We start from the raw sequence: 22,898 nt of genomic DNA, 5'->3' as shown, positions 1-22,898 counted from the left end.
GGGTACTGCAGAGTAATGGCGGGGTACTGCAGAGTAATGGCAGGGTACTGCACTGCAGAGTAATGGCGGGGTACTGCACTGCAGAGTAATGGCGGGGTACTGCAGAGTAATGGCGGGGTACTGCAGAGTAATGGCAGGGTACTGCAGAGTATGCACTGGTATTGCAGAGTATTGGCAGGGAATTGAGGGGTTAAATTCGGTGAGCAGCGATGTGGGCACTGCAGATGCAGCCCACATCGCTGCTGACACCGATCTCTTTCCCCTCCGCTGTACCGATCGGTACAGAAAGGGGAGGGAGGAACAGGCGTCATAACATAACGCCGGTTTGTTTCCAAGTGATCACTCCGTCATTTGACGGAGCAATCACGTGGTAAACGGCCGCTATGGACCCGGCGGTCACGGATGCTCTCGAGTGCGCACACCTCGGGGCACGCGAGAGCAGAATTCTGGGAGGCCGTTAATTAATGGCCTCTCTGAGTTAAACAACCGCCCTGAAGCCGTTAATCGGCAATGGGCATTTGTTAAGTGGTTAAAGCTAGATCACTAGCTATATAGGTGAGGTGAATATAGTGGTGTATACTGCAGTCAGGGCACAGACAACAACCACTACACAGCAGCAAGATAGGAAATCAGCCAAAAACGATTGGTGTGTACTGTGTTGAAGGTACACAGAACACCCACTGCTTCAGATGCAAAGTAACACACTACAGGAGGCCGCCTTAAAGGCGGCCTTATATAGTGTGGGGCGTGCACTACACAGCCTAAGCTATGATTGGCCACAGGCAGGATGCCTGTGGCCAATCATGGCTCTCCTCGCTGCCGGCGCTGCGATTGGCCAAGCATGCGGGGTCACAGTGCATGCTTGGCCAATCATCGGGCAGCAATGCACTGCGCCAACGCAGTGCATTGTGGTCCGCGCGCGCGTCACTCGAATTTTGACGCGAACGGCCAAAACGTTCGGAATTCGCCAAACGCACGAACAGCCAATGTTCGAGTCGAACACGAAGCTCATCCCTATTCACCACAGTGTGCTGGAATTGGGAAGGTGCCCAGAGTAAGACTTAGTCACTCTGAGCACTAGTCCCAATTGGAGACACATTCTAAGGGATCATATAAGACAACTGTACATGTACAAACTGTTGTGCTGTTACATTATGTGGGTGTGACAGTGCAAATGCTGTAATTACTATTTTACACTAACCCCGGTGAAAATACGTTTCTGGTTAAGTACTATTTGTGTGGAGTGTTGTTCCTTTTCCAGCAGGTGGAACATCGGATACCCCGGTAATAACAAAGGTATACTGTTATTATATTGCATATTGTGGGCTTGTCCTTCACTATTAGATTCACACCAATATTACACCACAGCTGTGTCAAGGGGACTGAGCCAAGTCATTGGGGGATTAATAGCAGAGTACAGGCCCAAACAAATTCAGCCGCTCCTTCGAGGGTCAGTGCTACAAAAGGGTGCAATTAGAGCAGCTAAGATAGAAAACGAAAGACACGTAGTGGAGGAGAGCAAAAAAAAAAAAATCCCAAGAAATTCTTTAACCACTACAATACCGGGGGGCACTTTCACCCCCTTCCTTCCCACACCAATTTTCAGCTTTCATCGCTCTCACACTTTCAATGACAATTGCGCGGTCATGCTACGCCGTACCCAAATGAAATTTTGATCATTTTGTTCACACAAATAGAGCTTTCTTTTGGTGGTATTTATTCACGACTCAGTTTTTTATTTTTTGCGATATAAGCAAAAAAAGAGCGGAAATTTTGAAAAAATAAAAAAAACATTATTTTCTTCTTTCTATTTTAAAAGAAATCCAATAAAATCGAATTTTGTCATAAATTTAAGCCAAAATGTATTCTGCTACATGTTTTTGGTAAAAAAAAAAAATTGTAAAGTGTATAATAATTGGTTCGTGTGATCACGGACATATGTACGCAAATGATCATGTACAGATGTGTGCAGGTGATCACAGACATATGTGTGCAGATAATCATTGGTGACATGTGATTTTACTGTTACATAAGTGGGGGACATGTGTTTTTATTATTTGGGGACATGTGTTTTGAGGACATGTGTGGGGACACTAGGTTGGTGATCAGTGAGTAAAAAGCTCATATTCACTGATCACCAGCCGGCTGCAGTGATCTGTTCTCCTCTCCTCAGCGATGACTTCTGTGTGAGGAGAGGAGAGCCGATTGCCTAGCAACCGGCTCTGTGTTTACATCACATGAAGGCTGTGATTGGACACGGCCGTCATGTGATCAGGAGGCCCAATCACAGAGCTCTCCTGCCACTTGGAGATGCGCCGTGTCCGGGTGACACGCGCGCATCTGGATCGCACAGCTGCGTGTGTCTGCGTGCGATCCCCCTACTGAACGGGACATTCATGAACATCTACTCAGAAGAAGAGAGCGCCCACCCGGCCGTATATATGTACATTGGCTGGGTGGGAAGTGGCTAAGTATATAAACAGTAAAAAAGGGAGGACAGCCCATATTGGCCCCATAAAGAATGTGGAAGGACATCTGGTTACAAAATATGGAGATATGGTGAAGGTATTGACTTTATTCTTCTCCTCAGTCTTCACAAGGGAATTGGGGGCTTCAGTAACCAAAACTGCAGAGTTTATCCTCATATCACATCACAGGAAGCACCTCCATGGCTAACAGAGGACAGAATTAGAAATAGACTTGAGAAACTTACCATTAGGGATGAGCTTCGTGTTCGAGTCGAACGTACGTTCGACTCGAACATTGGCTGTTCGTGCGTTCGGCGAATTCCGAACGTTTTGGCCGTTCGCGTCAAAATTCGAGTGACGCGCACGCGGACCACAATGCACTGCATTGGCGCAGTGCATTGCTGCCCGATGATTGGCCAAGCATAGCGGCCGTTTACCACGTGATTGCTCCGTCAAATGACGGAGTGATCACTTGGAAACAAACTGGCGTCATGTTATGACGCCTGTTCCTCCCTCCCCTTTCTGTACCGATCGGTACAGCGGAGGGGAAAGAGATCGGTGTCAGCAGCGATGTGGGCTGCATCTGCAGTGCCCACATCGCTGATCACCGAATTTAACCCCTCAATTCCCTGCCAATACTCTGCAATACCAGTGCATACTCTGCAGTACCCTGCCATTACTCTGCAGTACCCCGCCATTACTCTGCAGTACCCCGCCGTTACTCTGCAGTGCAGTACCCTGCCATTACTCTGCAGTACCCCGCCATTACTCTGCAGTACCCCACCATTACTTTGCAGTGCAGTACCCCGCCATTACTCTGCAGTGCAGTACCCTGCCATTACTCTGCAGTACCCCGCCATTACTCTGCAGTACCCCGCCATTACTCTGCAGTGCAGTACCCTGCCATTACTCTGCAGTGCAGTACCCTGCCATTACTCTGCAGTACCCTGCCATTACTCTGCAGTACCCCGCCATTACTCTGCAGTAACCCCCATTACTCTGCAGTACCCCCCAATACTCTGCAGTACCCCCCAATACTCTGCAGTACCCCCCAATACTCTGCAGTACCCGCCATTACTCTGCAGTACCCCCAATACTCTGCAGTACCCTGCTATTACTCTGTAGTACCCCGCCAATACCACCGCCAATACTCTGTAATACCCTGCCATAAATTGCCATACCCAGCCATACTCAGAGATACCCAGCCATACTCGGTGATACCCTGAAATACCCAGCCATAGACGCCCCCCACCCCTCACCGCCCTCCGGTGCTTCTATCAACTCGCCAGTACAATCAAAGCCAGAATCTTTTTTTTATTTTTTATTTCAGGCTTCCCAGCCTAGAGGTGAGATGTGGGGTCATATTGACCCCCCAGATTTCACTGTAAAGAGGACCTGTCACCCCATATTCCTATTACAAGGGATGTTTACATTTCTTGTAATAGGAATAAAAGTGATCAAAAATATATTTTTGGGAAAAAAAATGTCAAACTAAAATAAATAAAGTAAAATGAACAATAAAAAAATAAAATAAAAATTAAAGCGCCCATGTCCCCATGTGCTCGCATGTGCCACACATGTGAGGTGTCGCCGAGAATGTTAGAGCGAGAGCAATAATTCTAGTCCTAGACCTCCTCTGCAACTCAAAACATGTAACCAGTAAAAAAATATTTAAAGCGTCGCCTATGGGGATTTTTTAAGTAGCGACGTTTGGCGCCATTCCACGGGCATGTGCAATTTTGAAGAGTGACATGTTTGATATCTATTTACTCAGCATAACTTCATCTTTCACTTTATGCAAACATTGGGCTAACAAGTGGTTAATAATAGAGCTTGCAGTCAGTAGTGTTAGGAGATAGTGCGTGCTGTCTGCGTGCTCTGTACCCAGTACATACCGCTATAATATAGGGCAGGCCCCTACTTTCAAACATCCAACTTACAAACATCTACTTGCAAACGCAAGGAGACAGCAGCGAGTGAGATGAAAAAAGATGGACGACAAAACAAATTATACAGGGGTGATAACCCTTCCCTATGTTTTCCAAAAAGCTTAAAGATATTTTTTTTGACTGGAGCTACACTTTAAAAATGTACCGGTTGAAAATGGCAAACAGATTCAACTTAACACAACAAACCTACACAGTCCCTGTCTTGTTTGCACCGCCTGTATACTGCTGTTCTGAGTATATAGGGCCTGGGGGCCATACGCATTTCCTTTTTTTAATATGGGTACGGGGTTCCCCTTAATATGTGTACAAGACCCAAATAGGCTGGTAATGGGCAGGGAGGGCTACCCATGCCATTTTTCTGAATGATTTTCAACCATATTGCAGGAACCAGATATAACATTAAAACCGCAAGCAGTTTTAAATGGTGTTATTTCCGTTTAATGTCATTTTGTGCAGGGACTGTTCTAAACACGGGAAACACGTGGCACTTCACAGGCATACTACAGACACCCCCCAGGCACCATATTTAAAGGAATATTTCACTTTTTTTTTCACTTTAATCGTCATTAAAATCAGTGCTCCCGCCAAAACGGTAGTTTTTAAAACTTTTTTTTTGCAGTGACCCATGTCCCCTGAGGCAGGAGGCAGGTCGCCAAACCCTTTTTAGGACACTATCTTGCATATTAGCCGTTAAAATTAGCACTTTCCAATTCGAACGTTCGAGTCCCATAGACTTCAATGGGGTTCTAACGTTCGTACCGAACGCGGGGGTCGTTCGCAAGTTCTGGTGCGAACCGAACCGGGGGTGTTCGGCTCATCCCTACTTACCATTAACAAATCACTAGCTCCAGATGGCTTGCATCCGAGGGTACTTAGGGAACTCAGTCAAGTAATTGCCAGACCATTGTTCCTAATTTTTACTGACAGTCTACTGACTGGAATGGTACCAGCTGATTGGAGAAAAGCCAATGTAGCACCAATATTTAAAAAAAGGGCCCAAAATACATCCCTGGAATTACAGAAATAGTATGTAAGCTCTTGGAGGGGATGATAAGGGACTATATACAAGATTTTAGTAAAGAGAACGGTATCATTAGCAGTAATCAGCATGGATTCATGAAGAATCGTTCTTGCCAAACCAAACTATTAACCTTCTATGAGGTGGTGAGTTGCCAGCTAGATAAAGGAAGGCCCATAGACGTGGTGTATCTGGATTTTGCTGGATATTTCTGGATAATAAGATACGTGGCTACTCATTAAAATTAGAAGAAAAGAGGTTTAACCTTAACCACTTGCTGACCGCCGCACGACGATGTACGTCGACAGAATGGCACGGGCAGGCATATGGGCGTACATGTACGTCCCTGCCTTCCCGCGGGTGGGGGGCCCGATCAGTCCCCCCCGGTGCCAGCGGCGGTCGGTATCCGTTCAGGAGCGATCCGGGATGAGGGGGCGGCCATTCGTTCATGGCCACCCCCTCGCGATCGCTCCTGACGAATAGAAGTGAAGCGTGACATCACTTCCTCTCCTGTAATGTAAACACAGGCAGAGGAAGTGAGGTAATCTCTCCTCCGTGTCGGTATTTTTCGTTCCGGCACAGAGGAGAGAGGATCGGTGAGTTGCACCAACACACCACACGTACAGTAGAACATGCCAGGCACACTCTCACCCCCCCTTCACCCCCCGATCACCCCCCCAATCACCCCTGCACCCCCAATCACAGTGACACAATTGCATTTTTTTTTTTTGCATTGGTGTCATTTATGACTGTAATAACTGTTAGGGCAGTTAGGGTTAGCCCCCTTTAGTTCTAAGGTACCCCCCTAACCCCCCCAATAAAGGTTTAACCCCGTGATCACCCCTCGTCACCAGTGTCACTAAGGCTGGGTTCACATTGCAGCGGTTTATGAGAACGGATGTGATTTGCACCGCACTGCAGTGCAAATCACATCCGATCTCTGTGCAATTCGAGTTCAGCCATACAGATAGTATGGCTGAATTTGCGTCGCACCCGCCGCAAACTCGCACGGGACCCTTTTTTTGGTCCGCAGCAGAATCAGATCGCATGGGTGTTCACACCATGCGATCCGATTCCTGTCCGAGTTTGCAGATCGCACTGCGATATGCGAACTGATCTGAGGGTGTCATTAACATTTCACTGACACTCCCAGCAGTTTGCATAGGGCAGTGTGATACGGGAACCCGCCGCGGATTCGTGGCGTTCCCGCATCGCTCCAGTGTGAACCCAGCCTAATAAGCGTTTGTTTTTCTGATTGCTGTGTTAGTGTCACAGGTGACGCTAGTTAGGCAGGTAGGTATTTAGGTTCGCCACAGCTTTTTATAGCGCCAGGGACCCCCATATACTACCGCATAAAGCCCCCTGATTGCCCCCTAGTTAACCCTTTCACCAGTGATCACCATATAACTGTTACAGGTGACGCTGGTTGGTTAGTTATTTTTTTAAGTTTCAGGGCACCCGCCATTTATTACCTAATAAAGGTTTAACCCCCTGATCACCCGGTGGGTGATATAAGTTTGAGGGTCAGATAAGGTCTGCGTCGCCCCAGGCAGCGTCAGGTTAGTGCCAGTACCGCTAACACCCATGTGCAAAGCATACACCTCCCTTAGTAATATAGTATCTGATCAGATCTATATTAGCGTCGCCAGCAGTTTAGGTTTCCCAAAACGCATTGTTAGCGGGATCAGCCCAGATACCTGCTAGCACCTGCGTTTAGCCCCTCCGCCAAGCCCAGATCAGCCCACCCAAGTGCAGTATCGATCGATCACTGTCACTTACAAAACACAACACACATAACTGCAGTGTTCGCAGAGTCAGGCCTGATCCTGATTTTTTTTTGTAGCGTTTTGATACAGTCGCTGACAGCCTAGGTGCTTTTTTACCTGTGAGTCTCACTAGTGTACCCCTAAATTTAGGGGTGTCTACTTTCCAAAATGGGGTCATTGGGGGGGGTTTGTGCCATCTTGGCATTTTATGGCCTTCAAAACTGCGATAGGTAGTGAGGAGTAAAATCAAAAATTTACACCCTTAGAAATCCTGAAGGCGGTGCTTGGTTTTCGGGGCCCCGTACGCGGCTAAGCTTCCAAAAAGTCGACCACATGTGGTATCCCCGTACTCAGGAGAAGCAGCAGAATGTATTTTGGGGTACAATTCCACATATAACCATGGCATGTGTGAGCAATATATCATTTAGTGACAACCTTGTGTAAAAAAAAAAAAAAAAAAAATGTTGTCATTATTCAATCGCTTGAGGCAAAAAAAAAAATATTCAATGGGCTCAACATGTACAATAAGAAATATAAGCTTTGGCGCTAAAACCTTACCTAACGTTCACCTTGGTGCCGAAAAATTTAAATGTGCAGTATTCTAATCAATATTATTAATAAGCGGCCTTAAAAATAAAATAAATAAATAATGTGAACTAATATGTAATATTAGTGGTATCTACCAAATACCATATGTATGCCCCTGATAAATGCGTGTTAATATAAATAAATAAATGACGGTTAAAATAAAGAAAAATAAAGAAAAAAATGTATGTTGAAAAATGCCCGTTGGCGTGCAACTCAAAAGTGCACATGTGCTATAAAAAGTGAAAATCATGCAAAAGGTATAAAATGTGAAAATCATACAAAAATATTAATGCATATGTGTTACATGTGAAGGATCATATACAACCCACAATCATCAATAATAAAAATCCATAAACAGTGTTCTGTACTATAAGTCCCAAGAGTGATAGTCCAAAATGATCATAAAAATAACAAGAAAAAGTATGTCAAAGGGAATTCTTTCAATGCCCAAACAAATTTTTTAGAATCGCATCACTCAAATTGCTGGAAAAACGCATAAGATCTCTTCAAGTAACAAAGGATAGAGTAAGGTGACTAGTGCAGAAAGGGTTAAGGAACATTCCTCTCCGGTGCGCCACTCAGTGTCAGGAGAATGATTGCGCTCACCAGACAAAGAACCCTCAAAGGGTTAGCCGAGCAGTCACAGTATGAGCCACTGTGCAGCTTTCCTTTGGACTCTGTTCCTGCTGTGCTGGGGGAATGTTCGCCCTTTTACTTCATCAAATAGTCCGTTTAGCAAGTGCATAGGAGAGGAAACAGAAATACATCCATAGTGCAACACTATTTTTTTAAACAGTTTATTTGTTTAAAAACCAAATTACTCACAATCTCCAAAGAGACAATTCGCCTTTCAAATAGCTGCGCCGGCGTTGTAATCTGTATGCCAATGTAAGGTGCACGTCCTAGGCCACGCCCTACGCGTTTCGTCAGCACGACGTCATCTGGATGGGCTCAACATGCCTCTTATCAATTTCCTTAGGGTGTCTACTTTCCAAAATGGGGTCATTTGGGGGGGTTTTGTACTGCCCTGCCATTTTAGCACCTCAAGAAATGAGATAGGCCGTCATAAACTAAAAGCTGCGTAAATTCCAGAAAACGTACCTTAGATTGTAGATGTGACAACTTTTGCGCAAACCAATAAATATACAATTATTGACTTTTTTTTTACCAAAGACATGTGGCTGAATACATTTTGGCCTAAATGTATGACTAAAATTGAGTTTATTGGATTTTTCTAATAACAAAAAGTAGAAAATATCATTTTTTTTCAAAATTTGCGGTCTTTTTACGTTTATATCGCAAAAAATAAAAAAAATCGCAGAGTCAGTCAAATACCTTTAAAAGAAAGCTCTATTTGTGGGAAAAAAAGGACGCAAATTTTGTTTGGGTACAACATTGCATGACCGCGCAATTACCAGTTAAAGCAGCGCAGTGCCAAATTGTAAAAAGACCTCTGGTCATTGACCAGCAAAATGGTCCGGTCTGAAAGTGGTTAAAAAAGAAAAGAAGGAAATAATGTGCTTCAATCATCCTGATACCATAACAACCATGGTGCCGGGATGATTGGAGCGCCCACCAGGTGTTTGGAGTATCTTTATCTGCTGATTGATAACCTTTCTGGAATACATATTTGTATTGTGGTGTAGGAGATACAAGAAATTCTTACCTCTGTGACACGCTCAGACGGATCTCGCAATGTTTCACTTCCTTATACAGTCTCTTGTATATATCACCCCATCCCCCATAGCAGGAAATCACGTGTTTTCCGAGCTCTCCGAGAGGGACGTGTACAGAGCAGAAGAATAACCTCGCCCTCTTATTACTATCACAACTTTTTTTTGTACAAATCCATATGCAAAAAAAAAAAAGTTTGTGTATTTCAATAAACCTCATTTATACCATTGTGTTGTCTTGCTTACTGGGCATTTAAACCCCCTGCTGCCCAGGCCAATTTTCAGCTTTCAGCGCTGTCACACTTTGACAATTGTGCGGTCGTGCTGCACTGTACTCACATGAAATTGTTATCATTTTCTTCACACAAATGGAACTTTCTTTCTTTCTTTAACCACTTCACCACCAGGCATTTAAACACCCTTAATAACCAGACCAATTTTCAGCTTTCGGTGCTCTAACATTTTGAATGACAATTACTCAGTCATGCAACACTGGACCTATATGAAATTTTTGTCCTTTTTTTCACACAAATAGACCTTTCTTTTGGTGGTATTTAATCACCGCTGGGTTTTTTATTTTTTGTGCTATAAAAGAAAAAATACAGAAAATTCTGTAAAAAAATGAATTTTTCTTTGTTTCTGTTATAAAATTTAGCAGATTAGTAATTTTTCTTCATAAATTTTGGCCAAAATTTATACCACTACATATCTTTGGTAAAAATAAATACAAATTGGTGGATATTATTTGGTCTTTGTGAAAGTTATAGAGTCCACAAGCTGTGGTGCCAATATCTGAAAATTGATCACACCTGAAGGACTGACGGCCTATTTCAATTCTTGAGACCCTAACATGCCAGAAAAGTACAAATACCCCCCAAATGACCCCTTTTTGGTAAGAAGAAATTCCAATGTATTTAGTAAGAGGCATGATGAGTTTTTTGAAGTTGTAATTTTTTCCCACAATTCTTTGCAAATTCAAGATTTTTTTTAACTTTTTTTTTTCACAAAATTGTCATATTATCAGTTTATTTCTCACACACAGCATATGCATACCACAAATCACACCCCAAAACACATTCTGCTATTACTCCCGAGTACGGCGATACCACATGTGTGAGACTTTTACACAGCGTGGCCACATACAGAGGCCCAACATGCAGGGAGCGCCATCAGGCGTTCTGGAGCACCCAGGACAATTCTGACATTTCTCTCCTACATGTAAAAATCATCATTTATTTGCTAGAAAATTACATAGAATCCCAAAACATTATATATGTTTTTTTTTAGAAAAAACCCTGGAGAATACAATGGTGGTCGTTGCAACTTTTTATCTCGCACGGTATTTGCGCAGCAATTTTTTGAATGTTTTGTGCTTAAAAAAAAAACACAGTAAAGTTAGCCCAATTTTTGCATAATGTGAAAGATGAAGTTACGCTAAGTACCGTATATACTCGAGTATAAGCCGAGATTTTCAGCCCCTTTTTTTAGGCTGAAAGTGCCCCCCTCGGCTTATACTCGAGTCACCGCCGCCTGCCTACCCGATCAGCATGTCGTGCAGACAGACGGCGGCCATTCCACTATTCAAAAGCCGCGCCTCCCTGTCTGTGATAGGCGGAACACTCAATTTCCCAGCAGTCAGTGGTCCGCCTATCACGGACATCCGCTCATTCTCATACTACGGACGAGAGGATGTCCGTGATAGGCGGAACACTGACTGCTGGGAAATTGAGTGTTGCGCCTATCACAGACGGAGGCACGGCTTTTGAACAGTGGAATGGCCGCCGTCTGTCACAGACGAGGAGAAGAGGTGCGGCGATCCTGGCATGGCCGCCGTATGTTTTTACATGCAGATCGCTGCAGAAGGACACAGGCTGCAGAAGGACAAAGAGGCACAGGACACAGGTAGGCTGGACACAGGGATGGACACAGTGATGGACACAGGGATGGACACAGTGATGGACACAGGGATGGACACAGGGATGGACACAGGGATGGACACAGGGATGGACAGGCATGTCTCACCCTCGGCTTATACACGAGTCAATAAGTTTTCCCTTTTTTTGTGGTAAATTAGGGGCCTCGACTTATATTCGGATCGACCTATACTCGAGTATATACGGTAAATAGATACCTAACATGTCATTCTTCAAAATTGCACACGCTCGTGGAATGGCGCCAAACGTCGCTACTTAAAAATCCCCATAGGCGACAATTTAATTTTTTTTACTGGTTATATGTTTTGAGTTACAGAGGAGGTCTAGGGCTAGAATTATTGCTCTCGCTCTAACGTTCGCAGTGATACCTCACATGTGTGGTTTGAACACCGTTTTCATATGTGGGCGGACTTACATATGCGTTCGCTTCTGCATACAAGCACATGGGGACAGGGACGCTTTAAAAAAAATATATTGTTCATTTTACTTTATTTATTTTAGTTTGACATTTTTTTCCCCAAAAATAAATTTTTTGATCACTTTTATTCCTATTACAAGGGATGTAAACATCCCTTGTAATAGGAATATGGCATGACAGGTCCTCTTTACAGTGAGATATGGGGTCAATAAGACCCTGCATCTCACCTCTAAGCTGGAGAAGCCTGAAAGAAAAAAAAAAAAAAAAAGATTCTGGCTTTAATCGTATTGGCGAGTCGGTAGAAGCACCGGAGGGCGGAGGGAGGGGGGGTGTCTATGGCTGGGTATTGCAGGGTATCACTGACTATGGCTGGTATCTCAGAGTATGGCTGGGTATCTCAGAGTATGGCGTTGCAGAGTATTGCATTGCAGGGTATTGGCGGGTGTTGCAGAGCATTGCAGAGCGTTGCAGGGTATTGGCGGGTGTTGCAGAGAATTGCAGAGCGTTACAGGGTATTGGCGGGTGTTGCAGAGCATTGCAGAGTGTTGCAGGGCATTGCAGAGTGTTGCAAGGTGTTGCAGGGCATTGCAGAGTGTTGCATGGGCATTGCAGAGTGTTGCATGGGCATTGCAGAGTGTTGCATGGGCATTGCAGAGTGTTGCAGGGCATTGCAGAGTGTTGCAAGGTGTTGCAGAGTGTTGCAAGGTGTTGCAGGGCATTGCAGAGTGTTGCATGGGCATTGCAGAGTGTTGCAGGGCATTGCAGAGTGTTGCATGGGCATTGCAGAGTGTTGCATGGGCATTGCAGAGTGTTGCAGGGCATTGCAGAGTGTTGCATGGGCATTGCAGAGTATTGGCAGGGAATTCAGGGGTTAATTTTCGGTGAGCAGCGATGTGGGCACTGCAGATGCAGCCCACATCGCTTCTGACACCGATCTCTTCCCCCTCCGCTGTTCCGATCGGTACAGAGAGGGGGAGGGAGGAACCGGCGTCATATGACGCCGGTTTGTTTACAAGTGATCACTCCGTCATTTGACGGAGCGATCACGTAGTGAACAGCCGCGATGAGCGGCCGTTTACCGTGATCCGTGATGGTCACGGATGCTCTCGAGTGCGCGCCCCAGGGGGCGCGCGAGAGCGGAATTCTGGGAGGACGTCATATGACGTCCTCCCAGAGTTAAACAACCGCCCTGAAGCCGTCATTTGGCTATGGGCCGGTTGTAAAGCGGTTAATGTAAGAGCAGCGCGACACCAACATACTTTTTATTTTATATTTAGTGGATTCGGTGAGATCCGTTTCGGTGGTCGCAGCAGCACTTGGTATTTATTAAACTGCCAGTGATAGAGCAGGAATACAACTTACCATTTTACTATCTGACCATTACACACACCGACCTACCTACCTGACACATATACTGACCTACCTGACCATTACACACACCGACCTACCTACCTGACACATATATTGACCTACCTGACCATAACACACACTGACCTACCTACCTGACATACAGTATACACTGACCATTACACACACTGACCCACCTGACCATTACACACACCGACCTACCTACCTGACATATAAACTGACCATTAAACACACTGACCTACCTACCTGGCATATACACTGACCATTACACACACTGACCTACCTACCTGGCATATACACTGACCTACCTGACCATTACACATACACTGACCCACCTAGCTGACTCCTATTTACTGCACTACTCATCCCCCCCACACAGCTCACTGTAGATACAGAGAATACACCCTCCTTACCTCTGCTTCATGGACCATCACCTCCGGGGCTCTCCTCTAGTGATGTCCAGTTCATGAATGAATCGGTTCTTTTCAGTGAACTGGATGAATCAATTCCTCTGAGAGATCTGATTCGTTTGAAACATTTCACTATGACCTCAGTACATAGCAGAGCAGGCCTGGTAATATGATCCTAGAGAGAGCTCCGCCCCTCCCTGCAACCAATCAGCTGACTCAAAGCACAACGACACTCAGGAACTGGATACAAACTTAAAACAAGAGTCCGGAGTTCTCAGTACACCGAGATAAAGAATGATTGGAGTTTTTAGAAGGCCGTACACTGGAAGAACCGCGAGTCCCACCAGTAGAACAAAACACTAAACCAATGAGGTGGCAGCAGTGATCAGGTGGTACGGACAGCCTGAGGCCCTTTCACACTCGCGCCACTTGTCCTGCGACTTGAGACTGCAAAGTCACATGACAAGTCACATGACAAGTCACACCCCATGATTTCCAACCAGTTCACTTCATATCTGTGCCACTTCAACGTCATTTTTGTACTACTTTTGTGCGACTTTGATGCGACTTGTGGCAGAGACCTCCAGATTACACAGACATCGCTTCAAGTCGTGGAAAAAAATCATGGCAAAAGCACTTGACTTTCAAGTCGCACAAGTGTGAAAATATCCTTAGTGATTGGATTTTACTACCAGGAGTACTTCCCCATGATAGTAAAATCTGATCATCATTCCTGCGCATGCGCTGTAAAGACTACGGGCAAATCTGATGGATAGCAATGTTACCTGTGAAGTTGGCCCATCAGAATGCAGGTCACATGCACAAAAACCCGCTTTTCATTTAGGCTCCGCCTCCACTTGTGCGACTTGTCCTGTGACTTTGTACTCTATGATTTCCAATGAGTATTATTCATATCTGTGCGACTTCATAGTCCTCCCTGCACTACTTTGGTGCCACTTTGATGCAACTTGAGCTCCACAGACCTCCGGAATACACAGGCGTTGCTTTAAAGTCGCATCAAAATTGCGGCAGAATTGTGCGACTTTCAGGCTGCGTTAGTGTGAAAGTTGCATTGATTCTTTGGCGACTTGAAGCCACGCCTGTGTATTCTGGAGGTTTATGGACCTCAAGTCACATTAAATGGGACCAAAGTAGTGCAGGGACTACTCTGAAGTGGCTGTGACTTGAAGTGGCACAGATATGAACGGTACTCATTGGAAATCATCGGGTACTTCCTGTCATGTGACTTTGCAGTCCCAAGTCGCAGGACAAGTGTCACAAGTGGAGGCGGAGCCTAAATGAAAAGCGGGGTTTGTGTGCATGTGACCTGCATTCTGATTGGCCAACTTCACAGGTAACATTGCTATCCATCAAATGTGTGGAAACCTCGGCTCAGGGCCGGTCCGTGCAATGCGATTTCCTCCATACAGATAGTATGACTGAAATCGTATCGCATTCGCACTAAACTCGCACAGGACCCTTTTTTTGGTCCGCACCAGAATCGCATCGCATGACACCCATGTGATCCGATTCATGTCCAAACTGACACTTGGCAGTGCGACATGCGAGCTGAAATGGGGGTGTCGCTAACATTGTATGACACTCCCCAGCAGTTCTCATGTGTCGTTGTGAACTGTTGTGTGAGTCGGGTGCGATGCAGGAACACGCAGTGGAATCGCAGGATTCCCGCATCACACAAGTGTGATCCCAGCCTGACACAGCTGTTTGTGTGTCACCAAAATTCATGACACCGAGCTCATCTGACACCAATAGACTTGTGCTCTGCACCAATCAACTACATCAAAGTAAATGTCTGGAGGAGGAGCTGCCAACCTCCTGTGTGACTCTTCTGATTCCAATCATTTAATATGTAGAATCAGAGCTTCAGTTCTCTGCTTGTCAGGAGACTCAGCGAGTGACCCGAAGATCCGAAGAATCCATTCATTGAATCATTTCATTCCACTGAGGAGATCCAAATCATTCACTTTACAGATCCGACCTTCCATCTTACATGTTCCTCACAAAGTCCTCAGAGACATAGAGGGGGGAAGGGCTGCTGCAAGAATTATTCACACCCCCATTGGCTCTGCCCATGACTCCACCCCCTTTGCAATATGTCACCCACCTGACCATTACACACACACTGCCCCACCTACCTGACACATACACGGACCTACCTGAGCATTACACACACAAACCTACCTACCTGACACAAACACTGACTTACCTACCTGACACATACATACACACACTGACCTACCTACCCGGCACATACACTGACCTACCTGACCATTACACATACACTGGCCCACCTACCTGATACACACACTGACCTACCTGACCATTACACACACACACACTGACCTACCTACCTGACACATATACTGACCTACCTGATCATTACACATGCACACTGACCCACCTACCTGACACAAGCACACATACCTGACCATTACACATACACTGACCTACCTGACCATTACACACACATTGACCTACCTACCTGACACATATACGGACCCATCTGACACACACACACACTGACCTACTTGACCATTACACACACTGACCTACCTGCCTGACACACACACACACACCTACCTGATCATCAAACACACACTGACCTGACAATACACTGACCCACCTACCCGACACACACTGACCTACTTGACCATTACACACACACACTGACCTACCTACCTGACACAAACACACACACTGACCTACCTAGATGACACATATACTGACCTACCTGATCATTACACACGCACACTGCCCTACCTACCTGACACACACACAGACCTGGAGGCGGGGTTTACATGTGAGAGGGGGAGGGGTCACATGGCAGCCAGTCTAGATCACATCAGGCTGTGCTTCCTTCACACCCCCAGACTGGAGGCTCCAGTCCAGTCCCTTTGGCAGCACAAGTGATTGCAGAGCCCTTTAGAGGTGCCCTGTGATTCCACTCTCTGCTCTCTCCTCCTGGATCCTGCTGGCTGCATTCACTACACAAAGAAATCCGCCCCTCCCCCATGTGTAGCAGAGAATGCCAGGGGCCACACAGGAGTTCAGCAGGTCAGTTTGTTGTGTGTGTGTATATATATATATATATGTTGTGTCCCACAATGAAGACTGGTGATTTCCCATAAATCTGATCTGTTTCCATTCCTGGGCTGCGTATTCTGTGCTCTGCAGAGAAGTTCTGGTGACTCTTCACTTGCTGCCACTTACCTCCCCGCTCTGCGGCCACCACCCTTCTATCCAATCCCCAGCCTGCTCATACCTAACATAGTGAGGAGTGATTGGATGGAGACCATTTCTGAGCATTTTTATATTACCAGCCCATCCCCCAATGGTCACGTTATTAATTTAGGTAGGTACAGTCACTATCTATTGAAGTATATGTAGGTGGGCCATTATTCATTTCTCTTCTTGCAGCTGGTGCTCTGGGTACTTTTCTTTGATTTATGTGATCCTCTCCGTGTACCCGGTGTGTCTCCGTGTACCCGGTGTGTCTGTGTACCCGGCGTGTCTCAGTATACCCGCTGTGTCTCTGTGTACCCGGTGTGTCTCTGTGTACCCGCTGTGTACCCGCTGTGTCTCTGTGTACCCGGTGTGTCTCTGTGTACCCGCTGTGTACCCGCTGTGTCTCTGTGTACCCGGTGTGTCTCTGTGTACCCGGTGTGTCTCTGTGTACCCGCTGTGTACCCGCTGTGTCTCTGTGTACCCGCTGTGTCTCTGTGTACCCGCTGTGTCTCTGTGTACTCGATATGTCCAGGGCCGGATTAACATAGGGGCTTGTGGAGCTGAAGCTCCAGGCCTCTCCCTCAATATAGGCCCATGCCAGTGGTTTATCAATATCTGTAGCCTTCTTGAAGGAAGAGGAGCCCTCTGTGCCCGGCACACATGGAGGAGACAAGTGTCAGTCTCTGCAGATGTCTGACTCCTATCACAAGATCTGTTCCACTCACACACATCCTCTGTGTCTGGGAGCTGTGTGGGGGAGGGGCGCTGATGTTCTCCTCACAGCAGGAGCCCGGGAGGAAGGACATCTCCCATGCTGCTGACATAAGGTTAGTCAATTTGTCAGGGAGGTGTTATGTAATTATTGTGCTAGGGAACACACTTCTGCTTCCCCCTGTAATGTGCTCTCTTGTACCCAGTGCCCCCATGTAGTGTGCTCTCTTGTGTCCAGTGCCCACCATGTCGTGCTGTGCATTGCAGTGCCCACCATGTCGTACTGTGCCCACCATGTCATGTGCATTGCAGTGCCCCATGTAATATGCTGTGCCCAGTATGTCATTTGCTGTGCATTGCAGTGCCCTCCATGTAATGTGCAGTGCCCTCCATGTAATGTGCTGTGCGTTGCATTGCTCTTCATGTGATGTGCAGTGTCCACTATTTCATGCTGTGCCTTGCAGTACCCACCATGTAATGTGCAGTGCCCACCATGTCATGTACTGTGCCATGCAGTGCCCACCATGTCATATGCTGTGCCTTGCAATGCCCGCTATATAATTTGCTGCATGCAGTGATCCCGCCATGTAATGTGCGGTGCCCAACATGTAATGTGCTGCTCCTTGCACTACCCACCATGTCATGTGCAGTTCTGACCATGTCATGTGCTGTTCTGTGCCCACCCTGCCATGTGTTGTGCTCAGCATGTAGTGTGTTGTGCCCACTGTGTAATGTGCTGTGCTGTTCAGCAGTGCCCACCATGTAATATGCCAGTCCTAACATGTAATGTGCAGTTGCATTGCCCACCATGAAATGTGCTATGCCATGCAGTGCCCACCATGTCATGTGCTGTGTCATGCAGTGCCCACCATGTAAATTGCTGTGCAGTGCCCACCATGTCATGTGCTGCACCATGCAGTGCCTACCATGTAAAGTGCTCTACTCACCATGGCATGTGTCGTGCAGTGCCCACAATGGAATGTGCTGTGCAGGGCTCACCATGTCATGTGTGGTGTCCACTATTTAATATGCTGTGCTCACAATGTAATTGCCTGTGCTGTTTCATGCAGTGCCCACCAATGTGCCCAATGGAATGTCATGTGCGGTTTCCACCATTTAATGTGCTGTGCCCACGGTGTCATACAGTGCCCACTATGCCATGTGCAGTACTCAACATATAATATGCTGTGCCCACCATATAATGGGCTGTGCAGTGCCCACTTGTAATGTGCAGTGCTCACTATGTAATGTGCTCAGCTGTGCCCACCATGTCATGTGCTGTGTTGTGCAGGGCTCACCATGTCATATGCGGTGTCCACCATTTAATGTGCTGTGCCCACCGTGCAATGTGCTGTGTTGTACCAACCATGTCATGTGCTGTGCCCACCATATAATGTACTGTGCCTAATGTGCTGTATTGGGCAGTGCCAACCATGTAATTTGCTGTGCTTTGCCCACCATTAAATGTGCTGTATCTGCAATGTACTATGCTATCCCCCCTGTAATGTACTATGCTGTGCTGCACCCCCTCATCCTCTCTCTTTCACCCTGTTCTCTCTCACCACCTTCATATCTCTCTCTCTCTCTCTCTCTCTCTCTCTCTCTCTCTCTCTCTCTCTCTCTGTTGAGAGTCTGTGGAAGTGAGTGTCCCTCACTGATGAGTACTTTGGGCAATGTAGCAGGAAGTGGTCCTCATCCTCCAGGACCCCCTGGTCACATTGCTGGCACAGTCTACTCTCCCGGGGCTTGTAGGTCTGTCTGTGCCATCCTAGCTGGATTTCCAGGCTGTGGGCGCTCAGTCTGTACAGGCTCATGGTCTGTCTGTCTTTGGGGTCTTGTAGCACCTCCAGGTATGGGGCCAGTTTGTATTCTCTCTGTAATGACTGGTAAACAGTTAGTTTTTTGGAGTTTGTTATTTTGTTTCTCCATTCCCCAACATATTTTTCTTTGTAGTCATTCATTATGTTTTTTATTTGAGATTTTGTCAGACCACCTTGTTGATAGTTTGGAATAGATAAGGTGATGAGTTGTTGCAGGGCACATGGTTTGGACTGGTCCTTACTGTTCAGTAAGGCTTTATGGTGGTATGAGTTGGGACTGCTGTTTTGTAGGTGGTCCCAATATGATAGAGCCCTCTTCTGTACTGTGAGAAGTAAAGGAAATCTGCCCAACTCGGGTCGGCAAGCACGGTTGGAGGTGCTCCGATGGACTTGGAGGAGATGTTTGCAGAATTCCAGATGGAATGTTTCTGTTGGGCTGGGGTCCCATTTGGATTGGTCTGGGTAGGTGACAGGACCCCAAACTTCACTGCCATAAAGAAGAATTGGGGTGATGACGCTATCAAATATTCTGAGCCAGACTCTCACTGGTGGTTTTAGGTGGTACAGCTGTCTCCTGATGGCATAGTAGGCTCTGCGTGCCTTGTCTTTTAGTGCCTCTATGGCTGGCTTGAAACTTCCTGATTTGTTCATTTCTAGGCCGAGGTACGTGTAGCTGTTAGTTTCATCAACAGTGCAATTGTTTAATTTAAAGGGAGGGCTCTTTGTTTGTTTTGTATTTTTCTTTTGGAACACCATGATTTTTGTTTTGCTTGAGTTGATTGGTAGTGCCCATGTGGCACTGTATTTTTCTAGCACTTCCAGGCTGTCTTGTAGGCCTTTCTCTGTTGGTGACAGAAGTAAGAGGTCATCCGCATACAGCAGGAACTTCACCTTGGTGTCGTGTAGACTCAGTCCTGGTGCTGGGAAGACTCTAGAGCTGCAGCCAGTTCATTGGAACTTCACCTTGGTGTCGTGTAGACTCAGTCCTGGTGCTGGGAAGACTCTAGAGCTGCAGCCAGTTCATTGGAACTTCACCTTGGTGTCGTGTAGACTCAGTCCTGGTGCTGGGAAGACTCTAGAGCTGCAGCCAGTTCATTGGAACTTCACCTTGGTGTCGTGTAGACTCAGTCCTGGTGCTGGGAAGACTCTAGGGCTGCAGCCAGTTCATTGGAACTTCACCTTGGTGTCGTGTAGACTCAGTCCTGGTGCTGGGAGGACTCTAGAGCTGCAGCCAGTTCATTGATGTAGATGTTGAAGAGGGTTGGACTTAGGCTGCAGCCCTGTCTAACTCCTCGGGCCTGCCGGAAATGTTTGGTTCTTTTCCCATTCACCTTTACGCTGCAGCTGTTCTCAGTGTATGAACTCTTAATAACATCGTATGTTTTCCCTCCTATTCCACTCTCCAGTAGTTTGAGGAACAGGCCTGGGTGCCACACGGAGTCAAATGCCTTCTTGAAGTCCACAAAGCAGGCAAATATCTTTCCCTGTTTTGTATTGTGGACATGGTTCTTGATGAGGCTGTGCAGGGTGTAGATGTGGTCTGTAGTGCGATGGTTTGGCATGAACCCTGCCTGACTTCTGCTGAGGACATTGTGTTGTGTGAGGAAGTTGAGGATCCGTTTGTTGAGGATACTGTTGAATAGTTTTCCTAGTGTGCTGCTGACACATATCCCTCTGTAGTTGGCTGGATCGTACTGGTCTCCACTCTTATGGATGGGAGTTATGAGGCCTTGGTTCCATAATTTAGGGTAGTAACCAGCACTCAGGACCAGATTGAACACTTTGCATATTGCAGCGTGTACATCTGAGGAGCCGTGTTTAATCATCTCTGGCAGGATTGCATCCATCCCGCTGGATTTTTTGGTTTGCAGGTTTTGGATTTTCTCCCTAATTTCTTGGGGTGTAACCGGTACATCGAGGGGGTTCTGGAAGTCCTTAAATTTTTCCTCCATATCATTTAGTCTTTTGATAATGTCTTTTTGTTCTACAGTACCTCATAGGTGTCTGGTGTGAAATATGGGGACAATATGGGGCAATATATGCTGCACACAGGTAGATGTCTGACTGAGAGGTAAGAATGGAGCTGCTTATTCTTAGCCAGATGTGGCTCTCACCTTTTTTAATTGCACTGATGTTCCCATGCAGCTCCTCCTTATACCAGACAAGTATTCCTCCTGAACAGCGACCCTGTTTGATGTTCTTATCTTTCTGTGCGGGGACAGAGAATTCCCTATAGCCAGTAGGTACTGATGGTTCATCCTGTGCCCGGCTCCATGTTTCCAGGAGGATTTGTATGTCTGTCTCACATAGTCTTTGCTTGAAATCTGGATCATTTACTTTGGATCCGAAGGCTGACGCATTCAGACCCTGAATGTTCCAGCTACTGATTACTAATGATGTCATTTATTGTTTGTGTATTTATATACCTTGTAATGGGTAAATTTCCTGGGACAAATCGGGTTATGGGTGATTGTCGTTGTCTTTTTTTGCTTTATTAGCTGTCACATAGTTTATTGCATAATGTGCTCAGGAGGGTTCTTATCTCCTCCTTTTCTCTTCTCTGTAGTGATCTTGACATCCATCTTGGGGCGGGTGGTTTGCTCCATTCTTGCCATCCTCATGGCCCTGTTTTTTGGCTAAGTGTATTGTTGCTGTATTGTATTAGTGGCGAGGTTTGGGGTCTTGCAGTTTTAATTGTGTCTGTCTGAGAATGGGTTGTGCCGTGCTCAGGTTTGTGAGTTCTCTCAAGAACAATGTCTTTGAATTCTCTTGCCAGGTGACTGACCCCTTGTTTGTTCAGATGTTTGTTGTCATAGAGGTGTTGGGGCATTATAGAATGGTGTTGTGCCAGGTGAATGGAAGTCTTGGACCTGGTTCTGTCTGCCAGCTCTGTGTTGATTTGTTCAATTATGTTGTTTGGTATGTCTCTCCTTGGAAGAATGGAGGACAGAATTACTTTGGACTGTGGGAATTTTTGTTGTGCGGTCTCTGTTAGTTGCAGTAATTTGTCCGCGGTAGTGTCCTGTTGTTCCTGGATGTTGTTTGTGCCGGTGTGTATGATGATGTGTTTGGGGTTAGTGAAAAATGGATTGTTAATGACTCCTGTTGCCTGTTCAATTGTGGAACAGTGAATTTTGGAGACTCTTGTTCCTGGGAAGAGCCGTTTAGTGTTGAGGTATTTCCCATTTGAGTCTATTATTAATACAATTTCGGGAGTTTGTTGCCTTTTCTTGTGGTCTGATAACGGCGTGTTTGGGCTTTCTAGACAACTGGGGTTGTCTTGGCTGTTGCTGGGCTTTGTAATGTTCATTTTAGGGAGTTGATGAGTCTCACCAGTCTGTTGCTTGTTAATGGACACTCTGTCTGTATGTACTTTTAATTCTGTTTCCTGGTTGTGGAGTATCATTTGTGATTTTAGTGTATTTATTTCTTCCCTCAATTGAGCGTTTTCTTGTTGTAGCTGTTGCATCGTAGATCGAATTTCTAGTAGGGCAGACTTGTGTTCTGATTTGATTGTGTTCAGCTCTTC

The 22,898-nt window shown here is 46.1% G+C and overlaps 2 protein-coding genes across 3 annotated transcripts in view; one reads left to right on the top strand and one right to left on the bottom strand.

Annotated features, from left to right (window-relative positions):
- LOC143958206 (NACHT, LRR and PYD domains-containing protein 3-like) overlaps positions 1 to 9,547 on the bottom strand; it is a 177,532-nt gene extending 167,985 nt beyond the window's left edge. For both annotated transcript variants that reach the window (XM_077467714.1, XM_077467741.1), the window contains exon 1: positions 9,456 to 9,547. The gene's annotated coding sequence lies outside the window, so the exon portion shown is untranslated. The remainder of the gene's footprint in view (positions 1 to 9,455) is intronic.
- LOC143958272 (NACHT, LRR and PYD domains-containing protein 3-like) overlaps positions 1 to 22,898 on the top strand; it is a 535,368-nt gene that overhangs the window by 502,709 nt on the left and 9,761 nt on the right. The gene's annotated exons all lie outside the window — the stretch shown is intronic.

The sequence above is a fragment of the Lithobates pipiens genome, unplaced genomic scaffold (assembly GCF_037356315.1).
Source record: "Lithobates pipiens isolate NorthernLeopardFrog02 unplaced genomic scaffold, aLitPip1_a1.2 Scaffold_102, whole genome shotgun sequence".
Classification (NCBI taxonomy): Eukaryota; Metazoa; Chordata; class Amphibia; order Anura; family Ranidae; genus Lithobates; species Lithobates pipiens.
This window is presented reverse-complemented; position numbering and strand designations above follow the sequence as displayed.